This window comes from Benincasa hispida, chromosome 7, assembly GCF_009727055.1.
Source record: "Benincasa hispida cultivar B227 chromosome 7, ASM972705v1, whole genome shotgun sequence".
NCBI classification, from domain to species: Eukaryota; Viridiplantae; Streptophyta; class Magnoliopsida; order Cucurbitales; family Cucurbitaceae; genus Benincasa; species Benincasa hispida.
The window spans coordinates 13608437-13632782 of NC_052355.1; positions in this window are offsets into that span (position 1 = coordinate 13608437).

Below are 24346 nucleotides of genomic sequence, written 5' to 3' on the forward strand. Positions count from 1 at the left end.
TTGAAAATCAAAATTACAAATTGATTTAATGAAATTTTGATTTTGATAATTTAATTTTAGAAAGTTCCAATTTCAATAATAAAAATAGAAAAAAAAATTGTAGTGGGAAAATCCCATATTTTACCGCTATTGGATAACACCTCATGCCACTTCGATTCAATGCAATTTGATGTGGCATTGTCTTAAGAAATCTGATATGCATGATTGACTATTATAAAATGATGTTTCGAAATCAATTTTACTTTCATGCAAACTAAATTCTGAGAATGAAATAAAGAAAAATCAAATTTTTCCACCCCCTCTTCAAGCTCAAAACAAACACTCATTTCCTCACAATTTGAGTTCCACAACTCAATCTAAGGTTCAAGGAAAGTAGAGAAGATTTTGGTGATCTACTGTAGAGATAAAAGAAGATTTACGCGGAAATTTCAAGTAATTCAGTGGTTTCATCAAAGGTACGATCCTGAAACCCTAATAGTTAGAAAATTATAAACATGCATGCTAGTTATCTAAAATTGATGTAGTTAAAGTGCTTAGATTCTTAATTGCTTCCGTTTATTAAATGTCAACTCTATCAATTGGTACCAAAGCATATTTTAAGTACTCAATTTACATTAATTTTAGTATGGTTGGTATTTTGTCACGAGTTGCATGAAATGGTTGTTGAAATGGATGAATTTTGGTTTTGGCAACTAAATTTTGCTGCAATTAGGTTGTAACTGAAGAAAATCTGAAGTATGCTCAGCTACAGAATTTAAAAAATTGAAGTTCTGTCAAACATTGTTGCAACATTACTCTCACAGGTTGCAGTACTGTTCTTTAGCCAGCCTAGAAACGAAGGTGTTACCTCATGGCGTTGTAATGTTGGAATGGAGTGTTGGAACGCTGCTCATCTCAACCTAGTTCGCGGGCACACCAAACGCCTAGCAACTCAACTGAACCGATTTGACCAGTTCAGGTCTTGGAGGTCCAGTTCAACCCATTTTCAAGCTCTAGAGGTCCGGTGTAGGTGGTTTGGGTCAGTTCAAGTGGTCCAGAGGCTGTTGGATCTTTTTTCGATTATTAATATAATAATTAGTTTGTTTGCATGCTTAAGATGCCAAAACAAGTCTATTTCAGATTTTGTTTAATTATTTATGTATTTTGAATGTATGTTTAATTCAATTAGATCTTGTATGTGCATAAAGTATGCCATGTAGATTTAAAATCCCACCATAGGAAGCATGAATCATGCATTGAAAGTATGTTATAATATGTTATAATATATAGAATGCACGATTTAGGGTTTCATATATTTAATATAATTGTTATATTAAAATGCGGAATGCTTGATGTATGTTATAACATGTCTATACTTTTATAGAGTGTTATAAAATGAGTTAGACATTTAAAATCTATAACAAAGATAAAAAGCATGCTCACTTAGGGTTAATGAATAACAACTTGTTTTAATAGTCAAAATAAGTTGTTATCTTGTAAAACTCTGGTTACAAACTCAATCGGTCAATCATCCTATCTAAGGATGGAGGTACTCAAGTTGACAATTTACGGAAGACCTGCTACCTAGGGATTATAGCCGAACTATTGAGCATTGTTATGAGCATACGTGAGTGATATGAGGTAATATAAGCATGCTTGTGCGATATGAGGTAGTAAAATGGTTTTATCACTTAGACATTGTAGGATAAAATCAAATTATAATCGTTATACTTGGATAATTCACCTAGACTTAGGATGTTTTAGCCGACATATACCTAAGTACATAAATATACCCTATCCATTAGAACACTTCAGTGGGAGATTAACATTATATATGATATATTGTTTTTAGGTCTCACATCCCTAAGAGTTCAAACCGTGATATCCATGCTCAACTTCGTGTCACTTTTACCGTGATTGATCAATTCTAAATATACCCTATCCATTAGAACACTTTAGAGGAGACGTGATCGCCACACAGATAGCCTTAGAAGACAATTTAGCTGATCCATTTACCTAAGACCCTCATGGCTAAAGTGTTCGAGGGTCACCTAGTGGGACTAGGACTATGTGTTTCATAAATCTAGGGCAAGTGGGAGAATTCATGAGTATATAGATGCCCTAGTTTATTGTATTTATTCTCTCGTACTTAACATTGTATATTTGTATATATTTAATCCCACTGGAGTTTTAGTCCAAGTGGGAGTTGGGAATGTCCTAAAACTCACAGTTTGTAAACATCAGACATATTTTATTCACAATAAAGATATTATCGAGATTTCTTTCAATAAAGTTATTATTGAAGATTTTATTGAATTGAATTCATTACTAAATCCAATAAACTAACCCATGGCTATAACATGAAGCTTAAACTTTATATAGAGACATAAAAGTGGATCAAGTTTTAGTATATAGCCAAAAAGGTCTATAAGTACATGGATAAGGTTGGGTACCTTATCTTGGAGACACTATGGATGTGGTATGCTTTGTATATTGATACAATCGATGTATTCCCAAAGTCATTCATGTAGACACATATGAGTGGGGTATCCTATGCAAAAGATGTTTTAATAAGACAGAATCACAAAGGGGCACCGCCCTTTTGTGGCTAAGAGGGATACAATTTATTGGTAGGGTCACAAACCAATTGTTCATTAGAGGATCAGTGGAGATTTACCGAGCAAGATGTATTATAAGGATAAAATAGTTTATAACCTAGTTGTAAATATGAACGATCTGTGAAAGATTGATTTAATGATTATGGTTAAATCAAGTGGACAGAAATATATCCACAGTGAGGATAGTGCAACTACTGAGCTATAGTGGTATGTCTCAGTAGTTAACGAATATTGATTAATTCGGATTAAAGACTTGAGCCAATAAATCTCAAATCATTGGAGCTCATGCTCTGTAGGTCCATTAGGTCGCTCTGCTAACTCATAAAAGGATTAAACCATAGAGTAACGTGTTGAGAGAATTTGAAAAGTTCAAACTCGATTTAGGGTTTGGTTTATTATATTTGATATAATCAATGTTTAATTAACGAATTAAACATTATGATTTTTAGAGAGTTGATAATATTTAAATATGATTTAAATATTTGATGAGGTGCTCTAAATATGTGGTGGTCTATTATAGAGATAGAAGAAGATTTACGTGGGAATTTCAAGCAATTCGGTGGTTTCATCAAAGGTATGATCTCGAAATCCTATTAGTTAGAAAAGTATGAACATGCATGCTAATTATTTAAAATTGATGTAGTTAGAGTGCTTATATCCTTAATTGCTTCCATTTGTTGAATGTCAACTCTATCAGAGACAACTCGGTCTTGCGACGTATACTATGTTATATTGGATTTATAAATTTATTTGATTAGTGGAGTTTTGGAAGTGACACCAAAAACCTATTATCAAATCTGCGTCGTTGCCGAGGAAGGCAATTTGTTTTTTATTTAGTTAAGTTTCTTGTTAGAGCATTCTTTTGCTTTTGATTTGTTTCTTTTCTCTGTGTCAGTGTTTTAAACATGGAAGGATATCATCAATGAGGATCAGGGCAATCTAGTGGAGCAGCTCAGCCTAGTAACAAGGTTAGTAACCTTCAAGGTCAACTTTCTGAGTTCACTTCTTTTGTTAGTCAAATGGTTGTAAGGAGATCGCAGCAAGTGCAAGCACGTAGAATTTGCTCATTTGTCAACCATCTTGAGCAAGTGTGCCCAAGGTTGTAGTGGAGCCTGATGACATGGGACTACTCAATGGGAGGGTTTCCTAGTCATTGGGCTTACAATTTCCATCGACCTAGATGGGAGGTTTTGGTGGAAGCAAGTGAACGCGGTCAAATTATAGTAAATTAAAACGGTGTAAAAGACCGAGTATCGTCCTCTGAGAATCAGATTGATATTATTTTAGCTATGCAGAGATTGTTCCAATTTTATTTTGAAATCGACTCGTGATGTAGGATAATGAAACTAACTAAGAAATCAATAAAAGTGATCGAATATAGAAGTTATCAACTAAGATACATTTTAGGGAATAAATTGCATTGAAGGCATTATTAAACATAATTGCTTGACTCATGAAGTAATTATCACATCACCTAGACCTAGAAATCTTTTATCTGGATTGAATCTTTTACAAACAGTCTTTTCTCATGCCAAATAAATGATAACTAACATCATGAAACCAAATTAAGAAGCATAGAATTGTGTTCCTTCATCAACAACCTCTATTGTTATCCGCCTACCATAGTGTGTTCAAAAGATTGTCTAGCATGCATGACCTAATTTAAAGCTTACTTTTTCAAGAAAGATTCAAATAATAAAATCATTCAAATGTTGATTAAACATTCAAAAGCACTAAGAACGGTCATGCTAGAAAGCATAAATATAAATTAACATTCAAGAAGCAAAGAGTTCAACAATTTAAACGTAAGAATTCATCTACCCATAGAACTATGAGAAATTTAGCCTAACATGGCTTCCATAGATAGAACCAAATCAAGAATGCAAAAATATAGAAAAAGATCCAATAAACAAGAGGGAAAGAAGAAGTTATTTGGCTTTCAGCATCAAATGATCTTTGATCTTCGACATCAAGAAAACACCATACTCTACTCAAACTCTTTTTATGTATCAAATACTAAAAAAATCGACGTGGAGGCTGGCCAAATACCCTAAGTTAAATTGGAGAAATCTTTTATAAATGTAGAAATTTTTATTTTAGAAAAGCTGGCTTGCAACGCTAATTTGACCTTTCTAGACAAGAGTGTTGTGATGCTGGCCTATTGTAGTAACGCTCTAGTGAAGCGTAGAAACACTCTCCAAAATGCTGGTCTTGGTTCCTCAGCATAAAGGGGCAGTGTTGCAATGCTCTACGTTATGCCATCCTGCCTCTTTGAAATTTGATATTTTTTAACTCTTTTCTTCACTCTCTTTGATCCATTGCTTGGTTTTGACTGTTTTAGGTATAATTTAGTCTTTCTTTGCTCCTTTTCAGTATAATACAGTTCTTGAACATAAACCTAAAAACCACTAGAAAAAACATCATCTTTTAAAATCATGTTAAAAACCACCCTAAATCTAAGGAAAATAACGCACATTTTGTGTGCGTTTCACAGCCCCAAACTTAAGACTTTGCTAGTCCCAAGCAAAGAAAATTTCTAAATAAGCTTGTTAGTGACCCACGCCTCAAAGAATAGCCAGATAGAGACCTAAATATAAATAGTCAAGCAAGTCTATTGTGTATCATCATTCATAGATTAATCAATTTATCTCCTATGTGTGTGTGTGCAAGCCACATTGAATTTAGAACACAAAAAATAAATTTATGTTCACGAAAGTTTCTCCATTTTCCCCTCTATTCTGGTTCATGCACCAATTATCAAGTATCCACACATTTCAGTAATATGTCCACTAAGGTGCCTTAATATTGACAACAAAGGGCCCTAAACTTTCATTCTTTTACCTAAGGGTACTAGCTTTCATACACTCACTGTAGGGAGTCATACTTAGTCAATCCTCAGGCATCCTAACTAATCACAACAAAGGTAGTTCTTTTTACCCCTATCCACGCATACACGTTACAACCTTACATAAATCATAAAAATATATTTCATTTAAGCACATTAGTATACACTATTTCTCAATGGCAATCACAACCTTCTTTTCTTTTCCTCTTATTCTAACATTACAAACTATCATACATTTCAACCCTCTCATTTGTTGTACTTTTCAAGGTGACAACCAAATGCACTCAACATAATTCTACTTGTAGTTAAAGTTTCTAAATCAAAGTGACTACATGTTCATGATATGGGAGACTCAAAGAGGGACAAAATTAGATCATAACTCAAGATATTACTCTTCCATTTCCACAATAGGTCATCCACATGCATATTTAAGTCTCATCATGGATAATCAACATCAAAAGCACACAAAAAGAAACTCTAAAAACCATTTTAAAACATAAATAAAAAAAAATCTTCAATTTTTCAAAATCATTAACATGAATATCATCAATAAAACAACATTACAATGCGTAGCAGGGTGAAAAAATACAATGCGTAGTAGGGTGGAAAAAAAAAACAACACAAAGGTACGAAGGACACATCCCACCCCAAACTTAAAAATTTACATTGTTCTTAATACAAGAAAAGAATAGTGCATAGAAAAACAAGTCTAGGAGTGTAGGAGTCCAGCAAACAAGCTAGTGGAAAGAGTACTTTGTGTTGCTAATTGGCTCATGTAAGAAAGACAAGAAAAATATTAGAACCGTCATGGAAGCAAAGCTAAAAAACAATAAAAGAAAAAAAATTAAAATAACATAAAGCAATGAAAAGCTTGGGTTGCCTCCCAAAAAATGTTAGCGTCTTAAGGTAGACGACATGAGAGATTTTTATCAAGCTACATAAAAATTCTCTCATTTTTCAGAGCCCTTCTGCTTGAATCAATGTAACCTACTAAGTCAAGTAGGATTTCCATTTTCTCATGGGCTCCGAGAATCAACAAAAGTAGAAGGATTTTCTAGGGATAAATAATTTGGCTTTTCAAGTCCAACTTTATTTCTTGAATATCTTCCTCAACATTAAGCATAACTTTTTCCTTATTCTCACAAACCGACTCTTGGCTGACTCTATTTGACAAAGTTCATAAATGAGAGAAGGATCAATAATGGAAAGACTCTCTAGGGATGACATATTAGGAATTTCAACCTCAACCATAATTTCTTGGACCTCTTCACACAAATGAGGCACAAATTTTCTCTCAACCTCAAACCTATCATCTTGAATTGATTCACCTCCCTCTAATTTATCCTCGCCAACAAAGTAAATAGCACAAGTTCCCCCTACCTCAGTGGTATTAGAAGAATTCTTCACCAAATAGGCCTCGGCCTTTAACAAAATAGGTAGTAAGGCGAAAAACATTTACAACGTTCCTTTAGTTTCTATTTTTAGATTAGCTTGGCTGGGAAAAATTTTGTTTGCAGAGTATCCTTTTGAGGTTGAATCTTGAAGAAAGTTCAGTCCTTCTTTCAGTGTGCTCCAAATTCGCGGGAGTTTTTCTATTCCATTATTTCCCTTGCTTATTTCATTTTATTTTGATACATTAGGGACAATGTATGCTCTAAAAGTTAGTGTGGTTTAGGTATCACTTGCTTTATGTTGATGCGTATCTGATAGTCTTTGAGCACCTAAGCTTAGACTTGTGTGATTTGATTGTCTGTTTTCTTTGTTCTTCATGTTTGTTATTATGATAGTTGATGATATACTCATTTAGGATTTTTCATGTTTTTTTATCCTTTTTGAAAAGTTTTTTTATTTTTATTTTTCATGGAAGGGTGAGTTTTTTGTCTTCCTATCTTTGGTCTTGCATATTTAGAATTGTTATTGAAACAAGAGTAATGAGCCTGACAATTAAGTAAACATATATTTGTGCATGATTATGTGTTTCTATCATGCTTAGGACGATCAATAATTAAGTTGAGGGTGCTTTAATAATATCATTAAAGTGTTATTTTTGTTGTGGTTGATGCCATAAGCTTTCATTGGGTCCTGTAGTTTGTAAACACTGTTTTGAACAAATACTTGTGATGTAATAATATATGATATTTTCTTCACTATTGTCTACGAAACATGGGATGTTTTATTTTCTTTACCACAAACCAACAAACTAAGATCCCTTGTTGTCGTTGTAACATAAGTATGTATGTAGAGACATACAGGTGGATCATGCCTTAATTGATAACCAAAATAGTCTGTAGTATATAGATATTGTTGGATTATATCGACAAGCAGTGAAAGTAATAAGGATCGATAAGCACTCTAATTCATTAATTTTGGCAGAAACTAAAGCATGCTTATACAGTATTAAGTGCGTTTCAAATCATACCTTTTTAGAACTTTTGAAATCTCGATTTTAGCTGCAAATCTCTCCAAATCTCATTGTAGACCACCTCGAAAACTTTTCTACTATTCTCTGGGTGCTCTAGATTGAATTGTGGGACTCAAAATAAGCTTGAATCAAGGGAATTTGGAGAAAAACTCAAAGTAGCAACCCAATTGAAGAACACTTTCTTCACCTGAATGTTTCAGCAAAATTCTACAGATTGCATGCCTAAAATCACTCCAATCTTCTCAATATATTGTAACTATCATGCAATGAAGATGACTGCATTAGATGAAGCTCATGCTTGGAGTAATTGAAGCCTTAGTTTGTGGGTTTTGTGTGGGAAACTTTTAGGTGTAATGGAAAAAACGAAATTCCATTTATGTGTTCTTTTAACTTTTTCAATCGTTCCAAATTGATTTAAAAAATGAATTTATTTTCTAAAATTGAAAACATTATTAATTTTACAAAATTAGTTTCATAAATTAATTTTTCTAATAAAATTAATAAATAATTATTTAAATAATTTAAACAGTTCTAATTAATTTAATATCAAATATTAAATTAATTTTACACAAGATCACCTTTATATATTTAAATCATATTTATATATTAATTCTCCAATTCCATTTAATTCGTAAAATTAAACGTGTAATTATATCTCATATAATTACTAATTCCTTTAATTTTAATTTGAACGTTTCGAATTAACTTATCACGCTACTCTAAGGCTAATCCATTTACGAGTTAGTAGGGGGACCTCGAGGACCTATAGATCATGGGCTCCAACGATCGAAGATTAATTGGCTAAACTCATTAGACTGAATTAACCCCCATTCGTTAACTAATGGGCATCCCACTAAAGCCCATAGATGAACTACCCTCACTGTAGATATATTATGTCCACTCGATATAACCATGATTAGTAAGTTAACCCTTCACAAGTTGTTCGTAACAACGGCTGGGTCAAATCTCTATTTTACCCCGAAGATTACCTATTGTTCCTTAAGTCTCATTGATCCTCTAATGAACAATTGATTTTGTGATCCAATAAAAAAATCTAGTCCCTCTCAGGCTAATGAAAGGGTGGGGCTCTTTGTTCAAGACCCAAAATCAACACTCAAGGGAACAACCTATCTACTAACCCTAATCGGGTAGGAGTGAATTTCATTTTGCAGGGCTATGTTCCCAACTATTCATCCAGTCTTATCCCCAAAATAGGAGGCTTATTGAGCAGTATTGTCGGACTACTCTCACCCATGCAGATCAAAGGATAATCCCGAACAAACAGGAGTTCATAGTTAGCTTGGGATTAAGGTCAAGTTACTTAGGTCATCGCTTTAAAATAGTCAGTCTTAAAAAGTAAACAGCGTTATAAAGTAAGAACGACTAATTTCGTGGTTCGATTTTGTACAAAACTCATTTGCATAGGATGCCCCCATTCTTCATGTCATAATATGTACAAATTAGGATCACTTTGTTTGTAGCACTTTACAACTCTTTGTAACAACTACAGAGTAGGCAGCATTCAATAGTGTTACCAGAATAAGGCACCCAACCTTATTCATATACTATAGACCATTTTTACTATTTACTCGAACCTGATCTACTTTTATGTCTCCACATAAAGTTCAAGTACTCATGTAATAGTCAAGGGACTTTTAGGTTTATTGGATTTCTAGTAAGCAATACATATAATCAATAACAACTTATTGAATTTTCAGAATACATTTTATTGTTTACAAACCACGAGTTTTAGGACATAAAACCCAAAAAATCCCACTCTGATTAAAACTCCAGTGGTAACTTATATCCAATATATAAGACTGAGTTTCTGAGTTTTATAGAGAAATACAATAAACTAGGGCATCCCATACCCATGGTTTACCATTCGGTATCCCATACCTGATATTTTTTCCACTTGCCCTAGGTTATTTACCTGGTATTCATAGTCTTACTAGGTGATTCTCAAACACTTTGGCCGAGAGAATCATTGTAAACATGTTAGTGTACAATAGGCTTCTTCTTAGACTATACGAGGAATGCATTTAATTCTTAATAATGACTAAGAAGTCATACTTTCCTCCCACTACATTGAGGTACTCTTAACTCTTTGAGTAAGACACATCTGACCTGTCTTAACAACTCTTTGTTAATAGTCAGATCTAGAAATCTTTATAGTTTGATCTAGCCATTTTTAAATATATGAATATTTGCAAATGGCTTTTAACAGTTTGATTTTTAACAGAAGTTGCTATGAGATAGAACAAACATAATTTTCGAATATGAACATTTCATTTGCAAAAAATATATATACATTATGTTCTTTACAAGATAACAAAAGTAGGTAATATTATCATCAAGCAGCAACATCTCCCACTGGTCAAGCTGAGCAAGCGGTCCTCAGGAACTAGTTTGCCTGTTTAGCTTTCTCTGCTCTCTTCTCAACAAAGTACTGACGGTAGTTTCTCTTCCAATGCCCTTCTTTGTTGCAATGGAAACACTTCCCTTTATCTGTAGTGTTTTTCTTGCTTTTCTTTGTAGTAGGTTTCTTCTTCCCTTTCCTTTTGTTCTTCTTGATAGGAATACTCTTACTCTGTGAAGAGGAGGAAACATCAGGCTTGGAGGACGTTCCTCCCTTCTCAGTGGTAGTATCGTTTACTTCTGATTCTAGACTTTTAGTTCTCAACATAGTCAGGTAAGCATGTAGCTCATTCAACAAAGTAGTCAAACTATATTTAATTTTATTCATGAGTGCATTAGTGCAGAATTGCATAAAACTCTTTAGAAGAGATTCTAGAATAAAACAGACTTGACTTCTCTCGTCAATAACAACGTCGTTTACTTCCGGCACATTAAAGTGGACATCATGTCCATGACATGTTCACGGACAGAGGACCCCTTTTTCATGCGGCTGTTGTAAACATACTTGATAGCACCATGCCTTAGAGTGAATGATGATTGTCCAAACATCCCTCGTAGAGATTATATAATCTTTTTGGCACCAATATCCACATGTTTCTTCGCTAAAACATCAGATATGCTGGCAAGGATAAAAGCACGGGCTTTACCATTTTCCCTGATCCATCTATCATACGCATCCTGAATAGTTCGGTTTGTGTTAGAGCTCGGAACGGGAGGACAGTCCTCTATTAAGATGAACCGTAAATTGTCTATCACCAGTATAGTATTCAAATTTGATTTCTAGGTCAAATAATTATCCTCGACCAGTTTATCCGATGCCAACAATTGTATTATTGAACTCGTCATTCCAAAATTATAAACAAACTCTATAAGTGAATTGCTTTTAAATCCAATCAAGTTTTAGCAATGTAATAGTAATGTACTTATAACCATTATTTATTTGCAAAAATACTTTAGTGATTTAGAACAATTGCTACCGAGGGGCAGTCAAGAATTCCTTCACTGAAGTGAGACAATCTTGAGCAAATACTATATTAGAATAACTCTTTACTCATATAGTTCTTTTGGTTATCGTTTTTGGTCAAGATCTTTACTAACAATTAGTAATTCTTCTAAATGTTGACCCGTAATTTTTCAGATCTTATAGAACGGTATGAATATGCCCCCGAAATAGAAGACAATATCCAAGACGGAACTATAAGACCCTATTCATTTTACTGAAGTTAGGTGTTTCGAATCCTATGTTACAACCCTCAGAAGGGATCGCCATCGTTAACGACTAGCTAGTGTCGTCTAAAAACGACAGCAAGTACAACAGAGGAATCTCACAGTTCGAACTAATGGAGGAGACCGTAGGACAATGTTCACACATTTCTTTCACCCACTTACTATGAACTACTTCCCTCATTCACCTTGTCATTGACCCATGCAAACACTTTCTGAATTGAGCATTTGCGGTAAAAGCGACACGAAGCCGAGCATGGATCTTACAATGTAAATCTTGAGGATGTAAGAGCTAATATTTATATATCAAATATATTGTTAATCTCCCACTAAAGTGTTATATATATTTGGGTATTTACTTAGGTATATTTCGACTAAACAAACTACCCTAAGTCTATATCATTTTATCCAAGTATATCAATTATATTTTGCTATATTCCTATGATGTCGAAGTGTTTAATTTCTTTTAAACCTCACACCACTCACGTAAGCTCATAAAATTAATTAACAACGCTCAATCTTTCGGTCATAATCCCCAGGTAGGAGGTGTTTCGTAAACCGTCAACTTAAGTACCCCAAGCCTTAGACATGTTTATGAACCTATTTGAGTTTATAACAAAATTAAGTAATAATTTATTTTAACGATTAAAACTAGTTGTTAACCTAAGTGAGCATGCAGTTGTTCTTTGTTATAAATTTTAAGCGTTTAACCCTATTTTATAACAGCTTACAAAATTTTAGACATGCTAAACATCCACAACATACAACAGAGGCATTCAATATCTAATATAACTATTATATTAAATAAAAGAAACCTTACATGTATACTATATATTATAACATTTTATAACATACTTTCAATGCATGTAACACGCTTCCTACGGTTGGGTTTTAAATTTACATGGCATACTGTATGCATATACATGAATTATTTAATTATTACATACATCACATGCATAAATGATTAAACACTAACTTATATGGTTTTAGTTTTTGCATAAACAAGCAAACAAAAGCCTAACGATTACAAAACAGCTTCGGGACCACTCAAACCGCTCCAATCCGAACCTAAATAGCTTGAATTAGAACAGAAGAGTTTGAACCAGACTAGCCAAAAACCATTTGAGGCTGAACCGGACCGGTCCTCAAGAGAACAGGTCAAACTAGCAACTCTCGCTCCATGCTCAAAATCTTGTTGAGGCTCATCGTGTAGCATTGACAACCATCATCTTGGGCGATCAGCTAGTGTTTGTCTGATCGTGTAGCAGCCATCGAATAGTGCTTAACCAAGCTACACGATCGTGTAGTGTCTTTCATCTATCGTATAGTGCCATCGTCGAGTGCCGGACAAAGCTACACAATCGTTTAGTGTCCAACACTATCGTGCAGCGCCATCGTCTAGCGCTAGACAATGCTACTGATCGCTTAGTGTCTAACACTATCGTGCAGCGCCATCGTCTAGCACCGGACATACTACATGATCACTTAGCGCCATCGTTTAGCGCTTCTTCTTGATCGTTTAGTGCATGCACAAAGGTAGACAATCGTGTAGTGCCATTGCATAGCATTTCGACGCATCGTTTAGTTTCCATGCGAAGCTACATGATCATGTAGTGCCATTGGATAGCACTTTAATGCATCGTTTAGCTCCCGCAGGTACATGATCGTCTAGCGCACAACACTTCGATGCTCAATGGCCATAACTACCCGATCGTCTCGCTTTTTTTACATCGTCTAGCGCCCGTAGGTAGACGATCGTTCTAGCATTCAAACCTCAATGACGATATATGAGCAAAGGCTGAAAAATTGGAATTTGCAACTTAGCCTTCTTCACTTGTTTCTTTAATTACAGCTTAAATTCAACTCTAATGACTCCAAATAAATTACAGACTCTTGAGAACACATATAAGCTCATCAAACAAGAGCCAATTACAAATTTAATCGATAAATTAAAGAGAAAATAAATGCCAAAGCTCAAAAAACTATATCAGTGCAACAATTTCATATAATTCATGAAAAACACCCACCACACCAAAATTTAACCAAATTGAATGCTTATATGATGCTCTTATACTAACTGTTTGATTGTATCAGCAAGCAGCAGAAGTAACAAGGATCAATAAGCACTTTAATTCATTAATTTTGGCAGAAACTAAAGCATGCTTATACAGTAATAAGTGGGTTTCAAGTCATACCCTTTGTAGAACTCTTGAAATCTCGATTTCCAACTGCAAATCGCTCCAAATCTCGTTCTAGACAACCTTGAGATCTTTCCTACTATTTTATTGGTGCTCTAGATTGAGTAGTGGGACTCAAAATAAGCTTGAATCAAGGGAATTTGGACAAAAACTCACAGTAGCAACCCAATTGAAGAACACCTTCTTCACCCGAATTTTTTAGCAAAATTCTACAGATTGCCTCAAATTCATTCCAATCTTCTCAATATATTGCAAACTATCATGCAATGAAGATGGCTGCATGAGATGTAGCTCATGATTGGAGTAATTGAAGCCTTAGTTTATGGGTTTTATGTGAGCAGCTTGTAGGTGTAATGGAAAAAAGGAAATTCCATTTATGTGTTCTTTTAACTTTTTCAATCTTTCCAAATTGATTTCAAAAATGAATTTATTTTCTAAAATTGAAAACATTATTAATTTTACAAAATTAATTTCATAAATTAACTTTTCTAATAAAACTAATAAATAATTATTTAAACAATTTAAATAATTATAATTAATTTAATATCAAATAATAAATTAATTTTACATAAAATTACCTTCATATATTTAAATCATATTTAAATATTAAATTTCCAATTTTGTTTAATTCTTAAAATTAAACGTGTAATTATATCTCATATAATTACTAATTCCTTTAATTCTAATTTGAACGTTTCAAATTAACTTATTAGCTACTCTAAAGCTAATCCATTTACGAGCTAGTAGGGGGACCTCGCGGACCTACAGATGATGGGCTCCAACCATCTGAGATTAATTGGTTAAATTCGTTAGACTGAATTAAACACCATTCGTTAACTGATGGGTCACTACACTAAAGCTTATAGTTGAACTCCCCTCACTGTAGATATATTATGTCCACTCGATATAACCATGATTAGTAAGTTAACCCTTCACGAGTTGTTCGTAATAACGGCTGGGTCAAATCTCTATTTTACGCCTGAGATTATCTCTTGTTTCTTAAGTTCCATTTATCCTCTAATGAAGAATTAATTTTATGATCCAATCAACAACCGAGTCCCTCTCGGGCCAATGAGAGGGTGGGGTGATGCATTGTGAATTGTGATGCGATTATAGTGTGAGTTTGCGATGATGTGTTATGCGTTGCACATGCAAGTTTTCTAATAAAACCCAAGTATAAGCCTCACTATGTTTCCTAGTAAGTCCAGGGTCGAACTCAGGGACTACATAGTAAATATACGACAGTTAATTTGATTCTCTTGTGGTGGTGAAAACAAATAAGTTGGATGGTGTTTTGATTAAGTATATTTCCTATGCTTCTCTTGGCCTTTTACACTGTCTTTTTCATTCCAACTTTGTCCAGATGAATATTCTTGCTTTCGCAAGTGTTGGCCCTCTCTCCCTTTGTAGCACTTTTCGACAGTCTCTCGAGCTGTCCGTGAATGATCTCTCAGCTTCTTCGTCGCCTAGCTTGTTTCCATCTTGTAAATATAAGTACGTACATGAACAGACTAACGACTCTCTAACTTGTATATGATCTCCCTTGTTAATCTTTTTACTCTGGTGGCTTTCAGTATTTATAGAGCTCAAGGTGAAACAACTTTTCTCTCTTATGATTGCAATGATAGGCGGTCATTAAATCTCCTGCTCTGATGCTTCGTTAATGGTGACCAAAAGTTAAGTGTAGTAGCTATAGTGTGGTTTTAATGACCTGTCAACTAAATTTGGATCCAACCGTCATCAGCTTTTCATCCCATCATGATTTATTATGCTGTCACCTTGATGCGCAGTCTTTATGCAGCCACCTTCTTGAGCAACTTCTCATGATTGCATATTATCGCATGCATTTGCGATCGCAATCTTTTAAGCGCGCGGGGACCTAATTCCTTGGATCGCAATTTTTACTTGCGCCAACGCATTTTTCCTACACTAAATTAACATTTTTATGCGATAGGCGCATGCGTCGCAATTTTCTAAGTTTAGCGCTTTTGGACATGATATTGTTTATTTTTACCGTCGAATTCTCTAACTTATTTGAGCTATAATAACATGTATTTCTGCCCGTGATCACACCCTCAAATTTAAAACAATGCTTGTCCTCAAGCATAAATTAAAGATTTTCTTTAAAGAGTCAACCGCTTTTACCCTACCTAGATTTCTCAAGGTGTCTTATTCAATTTTCATGAACCAATGCCTTCTTAATTTCTATCCTTGCCTCTTCTTAAAATATTTCTAATCTTTAGGGACCGCAAGTTTAACGTTAAAAAAAAACTTTACTCGTTTCCAGGACATCGCATGATGTATTTCAAAACTTTTTCCAACCGGAGTGTTTCCAAATGATTTTTATCCTTGCACGGTTTAGATATTCTTTTTGTGACCTTGCACTAATCCAAGTGCCTAGACTTTCATTTTGGCTTGGCTCCATGGGTGTCATGGAGCATCCAACTATGAGCAAGGTGCTATTTCTCAGTCTAAACTCATGCCCATTTTACTTGGCAGCGGAGTTGCGATCACTTGATTTATGCGTTGATCATGATTCTTACCTTCGTTTTGGCTTGCCCCCACGGGTGTCATGTGGACATCCAACTACGAGTAGGATCCGATCTCAACGTCATGATTTTTTTTTTTTTTGAAAATCTCTAGAAGTAGCAAGGTTGATAGCACCCCTAAATTTATACACAACAATGTCTTCATTGCTGATAGACTGAAATAACTCATGCGATGCTCTTAGGAAGTTTTGTAAAAATCATTTTGAAGGAAAGGTAGTGGACCACTAACTTTTAGAAATGTTTCATGAATTGGCTGTCCAAAAATTAACTTTAGTACATGCGGTAAGAAATAAAGGCAAGAATTTCATCATTGAAATCATAATTGGTACAGGGAAGAATGCAGTGACTAAATAAAGTAATCAAAATTCAATGATTGCGTCAAACTAAAAAGGATGCGATACTAAAATTAGCAATATTAAAATGAGATGCGAGAAGTGAAAAATTTGGAATAAAAGAGTCAAAGAATGATACACCACCAATTTTTCTTTGTTGCTCACATCATCTGTGATCACATCCTTGCTTGGATGGGCCAATTCCTCGATTGCGATGGTCTGATTGAACTGGTCGCGTGTTTTTAGTTTATCGCGTAGCTCCACCGCAATCGTTCACTACGATCATTGCTAAATATTATGAGGGTAAAAAGTATGAAAGATAGAGTTGGAAATTTTAAAGAGTAGTGGTTGTACAAAAAGGTAAAGTAAGTTCATTAAATAAAGATATCAAAAGGATACTTTAAAACATTACGTCCTTGATGAGTTTGTATCGCATATTAGCGCAGGGACTGCTTATTTCTTCTTCAATCTGGATTTTTCAAGTCCACAGAGGTTCTCTCTCCTTTTCTTGATCCTCCGGGATCTTGATTGCCTCAATCCTGAGCTTCTTCCCATTAATGCTCATCGTGATCTCTCCTTTGTGCACATCAATTCGAGCACGACCAGTAGATAGAAGTGGTTGTCCCAATATGATAGGCACATTTCATCCACTTCATGATCTAGAATGATGAAGTCTACTGGTAGAGTGAATTTATCAATGACCCAATATGATAGGCACATTTTCATCCACTTCATGATCTAGAATGATGAAGTCTACTGGTAGAGTGAATTTATCAATGTCCCAATATGATAGGCACATTTTCGTCCACTTCATGATCTAGAATGATGAAGTCTACCGGTAGAGTGAATTTATCAATTGTGACCAAGGCATCCTTCAAATCTTCATCAGGGTGTACTAGGAACCTGTTCGCAAGCTGGAGAATCTTCGTCGTGGGCGTCAGTTTTCTCACATTCAATTTTTTGAAGATTGAAAGTGGCATTAAATTTATACTCGCCCCAAGTTCGCATAGTGCTTGACCGATGTAGACCCCTCCAATTGAGCAGGGTATCGTAATGCTTCCTGGGTCGCGCATCTTTAGTGGGATTATAGTGTCTGAGTTCATCATCCTGCTTCTTTTTCAGTCTTTGTGGGAATGGTTGTTGTTGTACCTTCTTTGTTTCGTGTTCTAGAGGCTTGGAGGTGGACACAACTTCCGATTTCATCGTCTCGGGCTCTTCTCATTCATGTTGTGTCAATGGGTTCTTGGATGCCATCGCATTCGAATTTGTCCTGCTGGGATCTTTTCCTTCTTCGGCTGTCGTCTTTCCACTTAGCAAGGAGACTGCTAGGCATTGTTCTTTCCCTGTATTCCTCGGGTTGTGAGGGAGCTCAGTCGAGCTCGGCAGCATCCTTTATGGTCTATTTTTCAGCTCTCTCGCAATCTGTCCTATTTGCATCTCTAGATTGCGGATGGAAGTCGCCTAGTTCTGGAGGACCGTCCCGTTCTTTTAAATTTACTAATTTAATTGAAGGAAATAGGATCTGAAATTTCCATGAGTAGTGGAACAAGACTATTCCAAATTACAATAATGAATTAACATAACATTTATAGTCGATTTCAAACAAGCGGTTATACAATTCATACAGAGAAATTACATCATGAATAACTACAAATGCAGTAAGGGAAAACTCTACACACATTTATAGATGCTCTCCACACTTCGTTGCACAACCGCTCGAACAATCAGCAACCACGAACGCTCGATCTACACGACTGCAACACCACAACAAACAGAGCACGAACACTTCGCGCTCGTCCTCAACGATGTCCTCGGTCACGATCTCCTCAACAATATCGAATAGCCTCCACAGCACCACAAATGACCTCTAGAAAACCTCGATGGTGTCGAGTTGAGTCTGACACCACCAACAAGACGACCTTTATATTCTCGGTTTGAGAATCCAGAAAGTGGGCTTTGTTCGGACTTGGTATGAGGCAGACGAAGGAGGAAACAACGATCGCGTACATGACTGGGCAAGTGGGAGATGGGGGAGATCGTGAGACCTATCGTGTAGGTCGATGCCCAATTGTTTAGATAAAGCTAAGCGATCGTCTAGCAAAAGCTATGTGATCGTTTAGCTCGGTCTGTCGCCTACAGAACTCTACATGATCGGTTATCATGGCCCAACGATGATCTAGCAAAACTATGCGATCGTTTAGTAAATACTGCACGATCGTTTAGCTCTACTTTACACTTCGTTTAGCTCGCCCAGCCGTAGTTTAGTAAATCCAAATCTACTTGACGACTTTTTGAGTTTCTTTTTCGTGGAGAGAAAACTCAAAACCTTTTTCAATCGTTTTGTAAAACCTTCTTTTTTGAAAAGAGGAATACCATTTTTCTTTTAAAATCACGGTTTCCATGATTCAATAACCATCCACTATTTTGGGTATTTAAAAGAAAAAGAATTAATTATCCAATAATTAATTATTATAAACATAAATGATAACCAACTTATCATACTATATTTATAACCTATAATTTAATATTTCATCTCATGAAACATATAAACCATAGTTCTTTTTCTATTCCATGGTACTTAATGTAAATCTCATTTACATCAATCCTCCACTAGATGTATCTTATACATCATACCGATTATATCATATATAATCAAAATACCTCTTGTCAATTTCATCATTTCAAATCAACACTAAGAACTGATCCTCAATTGAATCCATTGAGCTACCAAGGGGAACTCATGTACCTGTAGCTCGAAGCTCCAACGATATGTGAATAACTGACTAAAGTCTTTAGTCACAAGATTCACCATCTGTTAACTTCCAGGCACTAGACCAACAACTGAACTTTCCTTACCATAGATATTTTATGTGTCTATCTTAACCAATCAGCAGTGCGATAACACTTCACAGATCGCTCGTAAGGAAAACTAGGCCAATAACCGTTATGCCCCTGTAGTTACATCTGTCTCCTTAAGTACCACTGATCCCTCTAATGAACATAAGTTATAGTCCTACTATGACTGAGTCTTCTCTTCCAAAGAGAAGTTGTAGCCACTATGCTCAAGCTCTGGAATCAGCCTCTAAGGGAAAAATCTCTCTACTTATCCCTGCTTCGGGAAAGAAGTGAATTTCATATTGTGGATTGAATTCTTAGCTCCCAGATCAGACAAGTCCCCAAAAAGGTAGGCATGAGTTGACAATCTGGTCACTCTCACCCATACTAATTAAAGGATCGCCCTCAAAGGCAAGAGTTCCCAAAACACTCATGATTGAGGTCGTGTCACCTATGGTTGTTTAGGTGAGATGTAAGTCTCTAGTATCAACGGCGTTATATACATAGTCTAGTCATCTCGTGGTCCAGGTCTTATACAAACTCTTTGTATATGATACCCCCATTCCAGTCTCCATATGAATGGTAAGGATTTACCATCTGTAGTAGTTTACAATACTTGCAAAACTCTACAAAGCGAGCTGTATCCGTATTGTCACCATGATCAGGTATCTCACCTTAATCCTTATACTACAGATCTATTTAGGTTATCACTTAAGGCATGATCCACTTGTATATCACATATATATGCTTAAGTTCACATAAGATAACCAAAGAGCTTTGTTTATTAGATATGAGTAAATGCCAAAATTAAATAACACTTATTTTATTCATTGAATAATGTGTATCTTTACAAACAACGAGACTCCGGGAGAATTAGAACACCAATCCCAACAATCTCCTACTTTTCCTAATGACTCGGGAGACTAATGTACAATATAAAATAAACTATGGCATACCCTAGTATCATCTTCCACTTGCCCTACACAAGATGTCGCATGTCCCACAGACCCAGACTCTCAAGGTGACCCTCAAACACATTAGCTGAGAGGGCCTTTGTAAAGGGATCAGCAACGTTGTATCCCGTAAGGATCAGATCCTTAGCTCCATATACTAGCATGTAGTCCTTGTTATCCGAAGATACTTGAGGATCGTCTTGACCGCCGTCTAGTGATCAAATCCTGGTTAGGATTGATACCGACTGACAATCCCTACTGCATAGCAAATGTCGAGTCTAGTACACAACATTGCATACATTAAGCTTCCTACAGCAGAAGCATAGGGAATCCATCTCATCTCCTCAACCTCTTGATGTGTCTTAAGACATTGATCCTTAGATAGAATGATTCCATGCCTGAAGGGTAACAAATACCTCTTGGAATCCTACATCCTGTACCTGATCAACATTTGATCAATGTAAGATGCCTGGGACAGGCTAATCGTTTGTTCTTGCAATCCCGAATAATCTTGGATCCTGAGAACATACGGTGCCTCACTCAAATATTTCATTTGGAACTGGGAAGCTAGCCAACTCTTAACGTCAGTCAGATACCCTACATCATTCCCAATGAGTAGGATATCACCCACATACAGTACTAGGAAAGCTACTGAGCTGTTGATGATCTTCTTGTAAACACAAGGCTCATCAACGTTCTGGTCAAAGCCAAAGTACTTGACAGCAGAGTCAAATATGAAGTTCCTAGATCTAGATGCTTGTTTCAGCCCATAAATGGACCTATTAAGCTTACAAACCCTTTGCTCTTGATCTAGAACTATGAACCCCTCTAGTTGAGTCATATAGATGGTCTTCTCAAGATTACCATTAAGAAAGGTAGCCTTGATGTCCATTTTCCATATTTCATAATCATAAAATGTGGCTATGGACAAGAGAATCTTGATAGACTTCAGCATGACAATAGGTGAAAAAGTTTCCTCATAGTCAACTCCCTCAACCTGGCTCTGATACCAATTGAAGGAAATTGGATCTGAGATTTCCATGAGCAGCAGAACAAGACTATTCCAAATTACTATCATGAATTAACATAACATTTACAGTCGACGTCAAATAAGCGGTTATACAACTCATACAGAGAAATTATAGCATGAATAACTACAAATGCAGTAAGGGAAAACTTTACATACATTTATAGATGCGTCTCCACGCTCCGTTGCGTGACCGCTCGAACAATCAGCAACCACGAACGCTCGATCTACACGACTGGGCAAGTAGGAGATGGCGGAGACCTACCGTATAGGTCGATGCCCAATCGTTTAGATAAAGCTAAGCGATCGTCTAGCAAAATCTATGCCATCTTTTAGCTCATCGTTTAGCTTGGTCTGTTGCCTATAGACTCTACACGATCGTTTACCTTGGGCCAATGATCGTCTAGCAAAACTATGCGATCGTTTAGTAAACACTGCACGATTGTTTAGCTCTACTCTTCACGATCGTTTAGCTCGCCTAGCTGTCGTTTAGTAAATCCGAATTCACTTGACGACTTCGTGAGTTTCTTTTTTGCAGAGAGAAAACTCAAAACCTTTTTTTAATCGTTTGTAAAACCTTGTTTTTTAAAAATAGGAAAACCATTTTCCTTTTATACTCACGATTACCATGAATCAATAACCACCCACTACTTTGGTTATTTAAAAGAAAAAGAATTAATTATCCAATAATTAATATTTTTATAAACATAAATGATAACCAACTTATCATACTATATTTTTAACCTATAGTTTTAATATTTCATCTCATGAAATATATAAACCATAGTTCTTTTTTTATTCCATGGTACTTAATGTAAATCTCATTTACATCAATCCTCCACTAGATGTATCTTATACATCATACCGATTATATCATATGTAATCAAAATACCTCTTGTTAATTTCAACATTTCAAATCAACACCAAGATCTGATCCTCAACTGAATCCATTGAGCTACCAAGGGGACTTCATGAACCTAGCTCGAAGCTCCAACGGTACGTGAATAACTGACTAAACTCTTTAGTCACGGGATCCACCACCCATTAAATGCCAGGCACTCCATAAAGACCGACAGCTGAACTTTCCTTACCATAGATATATTATGTGTCCATCTTAACCAATCAGTAGTGCGACAACCCTTCACAGATCGCTCGTAAGTAAAGTTGGGCCAATAACCGTTATGCCCCTGTAGTTAGATCTGCCTCCTTAAGTACCACTGATCCCTCTAATGAACATAAGTCATAGTTCTACTATGACTGAGTCTTCTTTTCCAAAGAGAAGTTGTAGCCACTATGTTCAAGCCTTGGAATCAGCTGTTAAATGGTCAGGATCTATCATCTGTAGTAGTTTACAACACTTGCAAACCTCTACAAAGCGGGTTGTATCTGTAGTATCACCAGGAACAAGTATCCCACCTTAATCCTTATACTATATATCTATTTAAGTTATCACTTAAGGCATGATCCACTTGTATATCACATATACATGCTTAAGTTCACATAAGATAACAAAGGAGCTTTGTTTATTGGATATGAGTAAATGCCAGAATTTAATAACACTTATTTTATTCATTGAACAATGTGTATCTTTACAAAACAACGAGATTTTGGGAGAATTAGGACACCAATCCCAACATTAATAGGTTTTCCAGAGAGGATGATGGTGGTGGTGCTTGCGATCTACTGGCTTGATATTGTAATTGATCGTTCATTTGCAAGAAAAATCCTGGCGGTCGTTTTTTTTTTTTTTTGCATCGTAGGTTGAAAATTATGTTATTGATTATTTTTCCAAGCGAAATTGGAGTGGTTTCTCCACCCGATGTTGTATGTGTTAGGGAAAGGGTTGTTCTTTACGAGGTATACTAACTGCGGGTTCCTTGGACATTCTTCAATTGGATGCAATTCTCCACAAGTTGCACAACTCGTCCTCGTCTGTTCAATTGCGTTGACCTACCCTCTTTGCGTTCCAGTGTTGTTGATTGCGATGCCCTGTAATAGATTTATCATCACATTCATTTGATTTTATAGAGATGCTATGGCCCTATTGTTTGCGTTACCTTCTCAAATTTTTAGTCGTTCATAGCTTTCCTGCCAATCTTCGTGATTCTTTGATATGCGATCAAGGATATTCTTCGCCTCATCATAAGTTTTATCAAGTAGACCACTAGCTGTTGCCGCATTGGTAGTTGTCTGTCTACGATGCAGGGTTCAAACTGTGATAAAATATCTCCATCTGGAGACAGTCTGGTAATCCTTTGTGTGGACAATCTCGCACCAATCTCTTAAACCTCACCCACGTGTCGCTGAGCGATTCGTCAATTTCCTGTTCAAAATTCATATTTAACTTCCTTCTTCTTGCATTCTTTGTAGGAGGGAAGTATTTCTTCATGAACTTCTATACAACCTGTTCCCACGAAGTTATCTCCCCTTGTTCGAGGGAATATGCCCATTTCCTTGCTTGGTCGCATAACGAAAATGGGAACAACGTTAGTCGAACTTCTTCAGCAGAGATGTTTGGGAACACAAAAGTGTTATAGATTTAAATAAAACTCCGAAGATGGGCGTAAGGGTCTTTGCCACGCCTTCCACCAAATTGTCCGGCTGTTTGGATCATTTGTAGCACAACCGGCTTCATCTCAAACCTCGATCCGTCCAAAGCTGGCCTCATGATTCCTGGGGAGAAATCATATAGGTTAGGTGACGCATAGTCCCAGATGGGTTTATTGCGGTCGTTCACCAGGAGAATGGGGTTTTCCATGATGTTGTTTGCGTTTGCGACTTTTTCTTCCGATTGTTCCGCCATTCTGGGATTTCTCTCTTGTTATTGCGGTCGTTCACCAGGAACGTGTTCTTCACTCATGCGATGCCTACTTCTTACCTTTCCGAAGGAATGGCAGTGCACTAAGGTTGAAAGCTTCAAAGAAAATAAAAAGGTTTACTGTTAGA